Source organism: Haliotis rubra, unplaced genomic scaffold, assembly GCF_003918875.1.
Source record: "Haliotis rubra isolate DU_JTF1 unplaced genomic scaffold, ASM391887v1 Scf465, whole genome shotgun sequence".
NCBI lineage: Eukaryota > Metazoa > Mollusca > Gastropoda > Lepetellida > Haliotidae > Haliotis > Haliotis rubra.
In genome coordinates this window covers 833,092-845,873 of record NW_025767152.1, presented here as the reverse complement: position 1 = coordinate 845,873, position 12,782 = coordinate 833,092, and the positions used below count along the sequence as shown (strand labels likewise).

Below are 12,782 nucleotides of genomic sequence, written 5' to 3'. Positions count from 1 at the left end.
GGGTTTGGCAGGGGGGGGGGGGGTAGGTCAGATGCTGTGAGATAATAGGATTTTGTTTTGGCGAACTGGGCAGGAGTTTGAGAAGGCGGTATGATCGTACTGATCACAGTTTATACAATACAGTTGTTGAGTGCACTCTGGACTGTTATGGAACTCGGAGCTGCATTTGGAGCATCTGTCTAGGTTTTTGCAATTTGATTGAACATGTCCGAAAAGGTGACAGGTAGTATATTGAATTGGTTTTTTTTCTAGTTTTGTGTACTTTGCAAGAGATTGATCCAAATATAATTTTATCAGGAAGTGTGGTGCCTTTGAACGTCAGGATGACAGTGGAAGTGTTTGATGGAGGACTGTGTGGGTTTTTTTCTGGTGATCCTGAGTAGATTGGTGATTTGAGGCTGGGTTTGGAGTTTGTTTGATTCGTATACATATGTCTGAAGGTCATGGTCAGACTCCGCTGGGTCAGTGTAAATGACCCCTTTTGTTTCGGATAGCCAACAGGGTGTTTGCCAAGATAGGTTGAGGCCATCTATTGATGTCTTTTTCATTGCCGCATTGAGGTCGTCTTGATGCTGAAAGTTTATTTTGAAAGCCCTGCCGCAGTTGTTTAGGAATTTGAATTTGAGATTAGATTGTTTTAGTATAAGCCCAAATCTGTTTTTTGTGTACAGGGAGGTGAGAGGTGTGGGACCTGTATTGAATGCGAGAAGTATTAACTGTTGGTTATTGTTTGGTTGTGTTTGGTTAGAACCTTGTCGTTTTTGCATCTTGGATTGTGTTTGCAGGTCCTCTGGGGATTGTCTAAGACGTTTGCCACCCAAGGCTGTAGTCGAAGCTAGGTTATTTAATAGAGTTGATTGGGACTTGCGAGGGATAGCCATGGAAATGGTGGGCGATTTTGGAGGAGGTTTAGGAAACGTTGATGGAATGAGTGAAGTGGGGTTGCTTAGATCAAGAGGTGGGAACTGGGAACTGTGTGAAGTTTTAACGGGAGTTGACGTGAGTGACGGGGAGGGTGAGGTGGTGAAAGTAGTAGGGAGGAGCTTACAGTCTTTCCTTGAGGGGCGTTTGTCTTTCTGCTGATCGAGGGTTGGTGTCAACATTGATCCTTGAGGTGTAGGAGGAGGCCCGTCATTTCGGTTGTGGTGACGGTCGAGTGATAGAGTCCGATTTCGATCGGACGCCATGTTGGAGCGCTCGAGCGGGTGACATGCTGCAGGTGGATTTCACCATAGGCCACAGAGGCCAAGCAAATATCCAGTGGCAACCCAGGAGACGGAGGGAAGATCGCTGACTCGTTTAAAGACGATAATGTTATCAAGACGTAGATAAGTGAAAAGGAAGGGAATTACAATCGCAAGTGATTTTGAATACAACTGCTCTCGGTGACCATCGCCAAATGTTGTTGGGAGGTAGAGTTGGTGTGAAATAATAAAGGAACAGAGAGGCGCGCGGACCTCTGAGAAGACAGGTGGTTGGAGAGAGAGGTGAAGTTATAGATGGCTTGATAGTGAGCTGAAAGTGAATCGAGATTGCTAGGTTGAGAGGTGGGCGCGGACGTCGGAGAGGACAGTCACGCACAAATGGTGAATTTGGAGTGACCTACCTATCCGTGAAACAATTTAGTAATGAAACAATAGGCGAGAGCTTTCAATACAACTGATGGCTCATGACAGGTAATTAATGACAGATGGTCGGATTGGGGTGTGCTGATAGTTATAGCCCGGGAAAGCCACTTTTAAGAAAACAAGAGTTGAACATGGTGTGGTTCAACCGGCAATGGGTATGATGGTCTCTGAATGGGGGTCTCCCGGCAATTATTATTAGTTAATCCATGTTACCGTAAATAATGCAGATTCTTTAATATCGCTCTATAATTAGCCGAATTAAGTCAAAATGAGTTGAAATTTGTGTCATGATGCTTGAAAACATACACTCATTCATTTACAACCTCCAAAACATGAATTCTGATCGAAATTAAACATTCTCGCCCATGGGCCAACATATTTTTCGCCCATGTGCGAGATTTTTTGATATCGCCCTATGTTAGTCTAATTAAGTCAAAATGAGTTGAATTTGTTTCATGATACTCATAGGTATACACCCATTCACTTACAACCTCTAAAACATGGAAAAACATGTATTTTGAGTAAAAGTTAATATTCTCGCCCATGGGCGAGATTTTTTAATATCGTTCTAGGTTAGTCGAATTAAGTACAAAGGAGTTGAAATTTGTGACATGAAGCTTATAAACATACACTCATTCATTTACAACCTCCAAAACAATTCTGATCTAAATTAAACAAGATTTTTTAATATCGCCCTATGTTAGTCTAATTAAGTCAAAATGAGTTGAATTTGTTTCATGATACCCATAAGTATACACTCATTCATTTACAACCCCCAAAACATGAATTCTGATCGAAATTAAACATTCTCGCCCATGGGCCACTGTTCGCCCTTGGGCAGGCCCATAGGCGAGCGAGTTTAAATTTAAAGTTTTCGAAAATCTTTTTTTTTCATTTTTTCATCCTTGGCATATATTCACAATAACTGCATGTTTAATTTGGTCAAATCCCTTGTCAGAAAGTGCCCACAGTGCAGAGAGTTTCTGGACTTTTGTGAGTCCAGAATTAAATTGTGACGTGTTGGTACTATTTTTGGTGATTTTGTTTGTGTGAACTCTAAATGTGATTTCCGAAAATGTGTTAACCATAATTGTCAAGTTTTAACTCAATCCTTCGTTTTGATTGTTAATTAGAGTGAATTAAAGTGTGTGTTGTAAGAAAGCGCTATTGGAGCTACATTTTGTTTTGTGGTTCAGTATATTTCCTTCTCGGGACACCTCGTGAACACTTGATCATCATGCATCATGCATATGTAATATTCCGGAAAAATTTCATTTATTATGTTATTATACTTATTATTAGTTATAAAATCAACTTTCTTCCGTAACATCCGTGTAGAGACGTTACACCATATTAATCTGCCGGATCTCCTGCTGTCCCTTGAGCACGCCAGAAACCTGGAAGCTCGGGTTTAGTCTATATTTGCTTCAACAACACCACATCCTTGCTGGTAGGCTTCAGTAAAGCAGTAGACGTTTAAGACCTGCAAAACGTCGAGCACGCCAACTTACCCTGATGCCCCATGATATACCTTGAATACCGTTCAAAGCAGCATCAAAGTGCACTCACTCACTTAGTCACGTAAGATGTGGACACTGCCACATTTGACATCATCCATCTGTCATGGAATCCATGCTGCTCCGGGAGTAATGGCGCCGTTACTGCTCCAAGACTATGTCTGTGTTGTCGGCTACTTGGCTGAAAGAATAAAACATTGTTTGGAATCTAGCACGTGCCTTGGGCGTGACGAGAGAACGCAACTACCCCATCAAACCTACCCTACTACCCAATAACTTTTTGTATTTTCAAGCGCGCCATGTACACATGTGTATTATTGTGTGCATTATTGCTAGTTACAGTCTACACATATGATCAGGACATTCCAGCAGTAGGTCGGCATCTAAATACAAAGCTTCACAAAGATTGTGTTTTCGGTCGAAATGAGGTACTTATCCAACAAGTCTGGTTTCAAATACCCCGACAAACGATATGTAATAAGTATCAAATTTGACCGATCTTTTGAGATCGCACAAATCTAGCATTATCTATAGAATGAGAAGTGGCTCCAGGTAATGTTTCCGGAGGAGTTCTACACAATTAAGTAGCGATCGAAAAGAACTATTATGGTAAAAAAAATGAAACTGCGGAAATTTAAAAGTTCGAAATAAATCAGGTGCAAATCGTATCGTCCAAATACAACAATACTCTGATAGCCATACACGTTCACGGCACCTTTTCTTGCGTAAACAGGAACTGCCTTAAGAGGCAAAACTGCGTGTTATACCGAAGACACATGGGACACTCCCTCCGAACAAAGCGTGGTCGACGAGCTGTAAAGAAGCCTCTCTAGTGATCCAGCGAGCTTGAGGTGGCGGGATCGAGCCCACCTGTGACCGGGTGTAAAACAGGAGTCTTCTTCGTGTGCAGACACTTTCAGTGTTGTCACAACCCCGAGTGTACAGTACACAACCCTGTACACTTAAAAGAACCCACGAATCCGATTGTAAATGACCAGATGGTGGCCACATGAATACATGCAAATATCTTGTTGCGGGTACAGCAATGTGCAGTAAACTTGGACAAAGTCCTGTGACTATTTGTCCCAGTCCACCCAGGTGTGAATGGGTACCTTGTAAGGATGGGAACGCCACACTAACACGGTGCGCCTAGTGGCTGCAAGACTCGTGTATGATCCCCAGGGAATGAGATTGATAATCTGACGGGCCGTTGAGATTGACATCCAGTGATCGAGGGGAAAACAATGGGCCCTTGAGCAGCTGAGCAGGAAACTGTTCCCCTGTGTCCAAACACCATTACTTCACTGTTTCTATTCTCTCGTGGACACAGGTGATGTTCCTCCATGGTTCTGCAAAGGTCGCACAATACTCCTTCCCAAAACAGGAGACTTGACTAATCCCAAAAATGTCCGCCCTATCACATGTTTGAATACTCAGTATAAAATATTTATAGGGTGTTTGACAAACCTCGTGTCATCCTACTGTTCTGCCAATGATTTAATTTATAGAGCAGAAGGGAGCAAGAAGGGGATGTTGGGGGTGCAAGGATCAACTTCGTGTACAGAAAATGATTTTGGAAGAGGCTAAAACATATCACTGCAACCTCTCAATGTGCTGTATTGACTAGAAAAACCCATAGACTCTGTCCCTCGTGAATGGATTCTTAAGTGTCTGCGTTGTACTGACCTCCCCGGGCGACTACTTGATTTGGTCGACTCAATTTGAGATGTACTCGCAAGGGCAGGTGCAGACTTCGGAATCTATTCCAATCAGAAGGGGAATATTTCAGGGGACTCCTTCAGTCCTTTGCTTATTTGTTTGTCTCTAAATCCTTTGAGCTTCCTGCTCAATAAAGCGGAGGGTTACCATCCCAGACCTCCTCAATACAGATCCCTCACACCACTTACTCATCTCCTTTACATGGCTGACATCGAGATCCTTGCCAAAGGAGATGCCAGTTTGAAAGAACAGGTTCTCCTTGTTCTAAAGATATTGGCATGACATTTGGACTCGACAAATGTAATACTCTCCATTTGAAAAGTGGAATGGTAGTTAATGGTGGATCAGTCAAGTTACAGGGGAGTTATTGAGCATCCTGTGGAAGATCAGGCCTACGCCTATCTTGGAATGCAAGTTCGAGACAAGCTCCAGAGTGCCTAAATTCAAGACAAACTTCGGGCCGAGTACAAATCTCGCTTAAAGAAAATCTGGAGCTCAGAGCTAAATGCTCGAAACAAGGTCAAAGCCACCAATACTTTTGCTGTGCCAGTCTTTCCCTATTCCTTTGGAGTAGTTGATAGGACAAAACAAGACATCCAGAGTCTTGACTGCCTGACCAGAAGCATCACCACTCTCGTTCCTCTCTTAACCGTTTATATATACCAATCAATTCTGGAGGTAGGGGTTTGATTAATGTCAAAGCTCTTCATGATAGAATTGTATTGTGTACTTTGGCACATATTTATCGGATGATCCTCTGGTGATGCAAGGAATTCCACAGCTATTTTAAGCGTGCCAAGGTTGTTCGACAGAATCTGAAATTTGAGGTTGATTTTGCTGGCAATACGGTACAGCGATGGGAGTTAACCAGGTAAAGTTATTCACCAAGTCTGCCCAGAGTCGGTCCTTTGTGGAGAAGCTTTCTGAGAAGCCATTGCATCGTGTGTACATGGGGTGTGTGGAACAGAATAACAGTCCCACCGACTCCTTCGCCTTGATCAAGTCGGCTGGTCTTCAATGTGAAACTGAGGGCTTCCTTTTTGCTGCTCAGGACCAGTCTCTTCCCACTTGTAATCGCCAAAATGTTTAGTTTTACGCCGCTTTTAGCAATATGCCAGCAATATTCCAGCAATATCAGGGAGACCAGAAATGGGTTGCACACATTGTGCCCATGTGGGGAATCGAACCCTGGTCTTCGGCGTGACGAGCCAACGCTTTAACCACTAGGTTACCCCACCGCCCCCTGTTATTCTTAAAGAAAATATCAAAATGAAATGTCGACTATGTAATGAATTTACAGAGACTGTCCAACACCTTGTCAGTGGATGCCCTTGGCGTGGCGTCATAAGTGACAAATGCCTTTGGGCATATAGTAAGGCGACAGACAATTAGCCAGGAGATGTAGGACTCGAAAGACTGCGGATTACAGCTATAGGTAGCGTGTTGGCAGAGACTGCCAGCGACGTGGCTGGCAGAGGGTCGTCTTGACTGATGAAACCCGACTCCCGAATTGCGGGTTTCAACACCGAAAGAGACAACAAACGGCGGCATGTTGCATATAGGAGGTCATGAGGTATGGTGGAGGGGGCGTTGTGGTGTGGGGAGGAATTTGTTAGCAGATGAGAACATCACTGGTCATCGTACAGCGATATTTTAAAGCGTTACATGGGTGACATTCTTCATTCAATTTTATCAACATAACAACCCCAGATCCCATACAGCCCTACCTTCCTTGCTGCCCTCAATGTCAAGGTCTTGCCTTCGCCTGCGCTACACAAATAAGTCCCTCGTGAAACACGTCTGGGATGTTATGGATAGTCGTGTGCGACATTAAAAACATCTCCCAGCCAACCGACAAGAACTGATCCAGGTCCACCAAAGAGAATGTTGACGTATCCCACGTGACGTCTTGAGAAGACTGACTCTTCTTGGTTTACTGCATCTTAATGGCATTTATGCATCGTGAAAACATAATGGCATTTATGCAACGTGAAAACATAATGGCATTTATACAACTTGAAATCATAATGGCATTTATGCAAAGTGAAATCCTAATGGCATTTATGCAACGTGAAATCATAAGGGCATTTATGGAATGTGAAATTTTGATGGCATTTATGCAACGTGAAAACATAATGGCATTTATACAACGTGAAATCCTAATGGCATTTATCCAAAGTGAAATCCTAATGGCATTTATGCAACGTGAAATCATAATGGCATTTATACAACGTGAAAATATAATGGCATTTATGCATGGTGAAACCGTAATGGCATTTATGCAACGTGAAAGCATAATGGCATTTATACAATGTGAATCATAATGGCATTTATGCAACGTAAATTCATAATGGCATTTATGCAACGTGAAATCATAAGGGCATTTCTTCATAGTGAAATCATGATGGCATTAATGCACGTATACGTGAAGTTATTACGTCACTACAGAACCTCTGAAAGGCAAATAGCAGAGATGCACGCAAAGGAAGGTAAAGACGGGGTGGTGTGTGTTTGTCTATGGAGTATTACCTAAAACATCATACTGGGTTTTTTACCCGTTGAATGAAGTTACCTGCAGTAGGGCATTAGATAAGGCGAACACACCCGTGCTAGGACGTCTCTGTGTCCTTCACGATCGCCTGTGGAAGGAACCAGGATGTACCGACCTGGGGTGAGTTCGAAACGGAATGTACGCTGCCGCATTTTAGCGAAGTGTGTCTCATCCTGGCCCTTCTTGACCTTAGTCTTCTGGTCGGGTCTCGTCATCTGAAAGTAAACATTTATTTTGCTAAAAGCGGCTACTTATTTAATTTTCAGTGGTTCCAAACAGCAGCCATTTAGTAATTTAAAGTCGACAACATTCATCGTTATCGAATGTATGTACGAGGGGCTATCAAAAAGTACCCAATGGGACTCAATACTTGTACTGCTGTCAATCGCTCTTCAATGTGATTCGCCGGGTGGCCCTCTTGGACTAAACACTTTATGACTGCTCTGTACTCGAGGTTATCCATTTCTGCCGTTTCAATTGGGGTACATGTGATTAGAAACTAAGCGGCCGGAAACTAGCGACATGTGCATGACAATGTTATATTTATGTGAATGATATAATCCATTTTTCAATATCGTTATATATTATCTTTATCATGCACATGTATGTATGTATGTATGTCTGTATGTCTGTATGTATGTATGTATGTATGTATGTATGTATGTATGTATGTATGTATGTATGTATGTATGTATGTATGGATGGATGGATGGATGGATGGATGGATGGATGCGCCTGCGTGCGTGTGTGTGTGTTTGTGTGTGTGTATGTTTGTGTGTGTTAATGGATGGATACACACACAACCGATCAACTTGAAAGTTAAACACTGTGCTTACAATTCACCATCCTCCATAATCTCCAGGGTATACGTCACGGTAACTCTCCACTATACCCTGGATGCATCTACGGCTCGGTCCGATGATTTTATTACCTCCCTTTGCTGGCACCGCATTCTCACTGTAGCCAATCAGATAAGCCGCCGTTACAACCGAGCTTGCCAGTGTCAACAAAAATAGCGGTGGCAGCCGCCAAAGTTTGTTCGCAGTGCGACTCAGATTTGGGTGGAAAACATACAGACAAACTCGCAGATCGGAAACCTTAAATATATATATGCAAGAACTGCTTCTTTCAGAGTATCTGCAACAATGTATTATTGTTTTCACAAGTTTGATCGATTAGATCATTTAAAAAGCGAAAGTGAGTTGTGATTGGTACGCTCAACTTCCTAGCGTACACACCTGATTATATATATAAAGCCAGCCAAGGGAGGAAAAAATCATCGGGCCGAGCCGTAGATGCATCCAGGGTGTAGTGGAGAGTTATCGTAACGTATACCCTGGAGATTATCGAGGATGACAATTCAGGTCATTGGGGATATTTCATTCTGTCCTTTCAGTTACTCATTTCACGTTCAACCATGGGCGTGGTCGCAAAAGGGTATGAACAGGGAAAGGAATTGTGACATGTTTAATGAACTGAACAGTGACATGAACAATGATTTGAACGATGAACGGAGCAATGAAAAGAACAATGATCTGAAAAGTGACATTAACAATGAACCTATCAGTAAGTGAGTGGGTATGGTTTTAGATTGCTTTAAGCGATAATGCACCGTGAGCGTTCTCGCCAACAGGTTACTACCGACGTTGAGTATGATATTCATCGCCAATACGTTCTCCTGCACACGCTTGCCTGACCATGTGATTTGTTTGTTTGTTGTTTAACCCCTCTTGCTAATGTCGGCTTTTCTTTTACTGAACTGTGCATATTCATCCAGTACATTTTCTAATCCTTGTGTATGTGCGGTTTCTTTGAGTATTTGTGTGTGTATGTATGTGTGCGTGCGTCTGCGTGTTCCTGTGTGTGTGCGTGTGCCTGTATGTGTGTGTGCGTGTGTTTCTGTCTGTGTGTGCGTGTTTCAGTCTCTGTGTGCGTGTTTCTGTCTGTGTTTGCGTTTATGTCTGTGTGTGTGTTTCTGTCTGTCTGTGTGCGTGTTCTGTCTCTGTGTGTGCGTGTTTCTGTCTATCTGTGTGTGTGTGCGTGTTTCTGTCTGTGTGTTCACGCGCAGTCGGATACAAGCACTACTGTGTCTAAAACAGGCATATAATAAATTAAATACCGTAATATATGTTGGTTATACAGTAAACGCATGTATCACATGTTCGATGTCAAATAGTACACCTGTCTTCTATGAAGGTTTTCTCAAATCTGCTGTCATGTTTTACTAACTGTACGCCGATAGGTCTGCCCATACAGTGCCTAATGTCATTAACAGTCAAATCATGCGGCAAGCATGCCATAGGAATCCAATGAATTGACCTCACCCTCGGATCCATGAAAATACCATACATAGATTAGGATAGTTTGTAAGTCGGTAACCAAATATGGAATACAAACTGAAACAAAGTATTAAAAGAAGAGTGTTGACGAGAACCATGATTTGAACCTGTCCACAACGTAAGGTGATGTCGATATATAATAGACTGTTACTGTACGAGTTGTCCCCCTTCATACACGATAACGAAAGTAGAACCCGGGTAACTTCCTGGTTGTATGGACGGGTGGACCGCCCGCACACTATGAGAGTTTCGCTGTAAGTTGTTCTTATTCAGTGTTACATACTCTCCCACTGTTCCCATGCTTGGGGTATAACTGTTTCTGTAGACGGGTGTCTTAATGTTATTGTTTAGTGTTACGAACATGTCATGATTTAACTGTTACTGGTGACCAAACACTTGTGTTCAAAGCTACTTCACACCCTCTGATATCAACGCTCCACGTAAAGGAGATGTACAGTAAAACTCAAATCAAATCATTTATTAAGCATATAAAAACAAGTATCTGGAAGATGATGTTTTTCATAAAGTCAATAGTCTTCTAAAAAAGTACTCCTGTTCCGGAAACTAGCGAGAGTTGACGACTAGAGTTGTTATTATGTGACCTGACGTCACAGTGTAGAGTTGACGAGCTGCATTTCATTCGTGACCAATTCGTGTTATTACGGGCCAAGCTGAAGGATTGAATGTTGGCTAATGAACAGCCGAACTACTTCAGACTTGAACGATAACTCTCTTTCTGAATGTTTCTAATAGTTTTAACAATCACTCATTTCTGTATTTCATAAACGAATGAGATCTCTTTCATATACTACACAATTATGATGATGAAATTAATTTGTTGAGAACATATTCTGTTGTCGTAATTATTCCGAGCTTTTAGTGTTTTATTTCCAAATGAATACATCTAAATGTTTGTAAAAACGTTAAAGAGATTAAAATATATCTATTCAGTGTACATTGATTTCTTCAACTTTCTTGGACATTTAGGAATTGCAAATGTAAGCGGTTTCCTTTATTAGGTATTAACAATAATATTTTTATGTCATAAGTCGAAATACAGAAGACATTTGTCAATATTAGTATCCATTATAGCTATCTTAATCATCTAGATTTACTACGTTTGTTTTTCATAAACCAGGCCTGTGAGCATTTATTGTTTTTGTGGGGTATTAGGTATTTTGCATGTTAATAGTTCGGAATGGTGTTTCATCTTCCATTATTCCGATATTTCATTTTCCTCTCATTTCCAGTTCATAAACGTTCATAAACAATGTTTTAATGCAAGCTTGTGAGTTTGGAGGGTTTTTTTAAAGTGTCAAAATAATGTTAAAGATATGTGCAGGGGCAAGCTCAAGATATATCTATGATCTTTACAAATCATCAGTTAAGCATCTGTTTTATAGCATGGCTTCTGAAAAGTGGAATGAATTGGCTCAGGTTGATAACCCGGTAATGACTTTGAGGGATCATTGAATGTGTCTTTCATACACAGTATATGTACTTTCGATTTATAACATTATTTTACAGATTAATCAGTTACATTAATCAGTAACAGAAATTTAGTCAATAGTTAGTAAGTAACGACTGTATATCTGTTTTGATAGTTTGATAAATCAAAGCAACTAGGGAAAACATTAACCCCAAACAAATCTAGTGGAATTATCATCTTCATATTTTTGATTCGTCTTATCTTAAACATCTAGTTATTAAATATAGACAAGTCTGTATCGGTTTATTCAAGATTTGAATCTCTCGCCGTGCGAGGCTTAGTTCTATTGACAACTGCAATTCATGCAACACAGCTCAGGTCGTCATGCCTGGTAATCACTTCAACGCCCAGCGACAAAGTGAGTCATAAGCTATAAATAGTTTTCCGGGCAATTCCTGTTAAAGCGAAAGCTGTCGTCTTATGGGCACTTGGATATCATCAATAGTGTTCTACCTATTACTGACTTTGGAAGGGAGGTAAGACAGAATACATGTCTGTTACATTATTCAGTACCAGAAATGTACGTAGTACCTAATTACTGACGAGTTTTACCTCAACCCAAAGGTCGAATTTACAGGAAACCCCTTACTGACAATTGTGTATCTGTTTTGATAGTTTGGGAAATCAAGGCAACTATCGGTAAGCATTAATCCTAGCCAATAATGGAATTTATGCCTTCATATTCCTTATTCTTCTGTAAGTTGTCTTTTTCGTATGGTGTTAAATATTCTCCCACGCTTTGGATATAACTGTTTCTGTAGACTGCTGTCTTAATGTTATTGTTTAGTTTCCAGTGTTACGAACATGTCATGATTTAACTGTTACTGGTGACCAAACACTTCAAAACAAGCATCTTGAAGATGTCATATTTTCTAAAGTCAACATTTGCAGACAAAAAACGTGAGAGTTAACGAGCAAAGTTGCCATTAAAATAAACAGCAAAAATAGAACCATCACTAGTTTTTATAGTTATAGCACTCGCATATATATAAAGGACTGAAACCGCTTTACTATACTACAGCGACAATTATGAAGATGAAAATAAGTCTTGACAACAAATTCTATTGTAATTATTTTCAGCTGCATCAGCATCGAGTGACATTCAATGATTGTTTTACCTTTCCGAATGCACTGTGTTGTAAAGATGACTTTTGTATCCCATGGATAGATCTTAGACTATGATTCTTAGAATCAAGGTATCTAACATTAATATAATAATAATAATGTTTCCATTGATATAGCGCCAAACTCCACACTAGGTGTGCTCATAGCGCTAACAATCAAGGCATAGCACATTATTACCCCGGATAACCCAAGCTGGCTGTTAGGCGCTAGAAGGTTATAGTCATATGACTTTTTTCCACTGGGTACCCATTTTCCTGCTGGGTGAACAGAGACAATTTTGAATAAACTCACTTGCCTAAGGTGAGACCACATGTGTCATATGTGCTTCGTTGTGGGGCAGGACTCAAGTCCTAGAAACTCTCAGGAGTCAAGCTGCCAAACACAGTCACCAATCCAAGGACTCTCCGAGCTCGA

General features: G+C 41.1%; 2 protein-coding genes across 3 annotated transcripts in view; both read left to right on the top strand.

Moving 5' to 3' along the window:
* LOC124290432 overlaps positions 1–12,782 on the top strand; it is a 36,789-nt gene that overhangs the window by 20,956 nt on the left and 3,051 nt on the right. The gene's annotated exons all lie outside the window — the stretch shown is intronic.
* LOC124290437 (uracil-DNA glycosylase-like) overlaps positions 9,937–12,782 on the top strand; it is an 87,065-nt gene continuing 84,219 nt past the window's right edge. The window contains exon 1 of one of the 2 annotated variants that reach the window (XM_046727142.1): positions 9,937–10,008. The gene's annotated coding sequence lies outside the window, so the exon portion shown is untranslated. Of the gene's footprint in view, positions 10,009–11,679; positions 11,720–12,782 lie in introns of those variants that run through there. The other variant, XM_046727141.1, reaches the window with a different exon arrangement.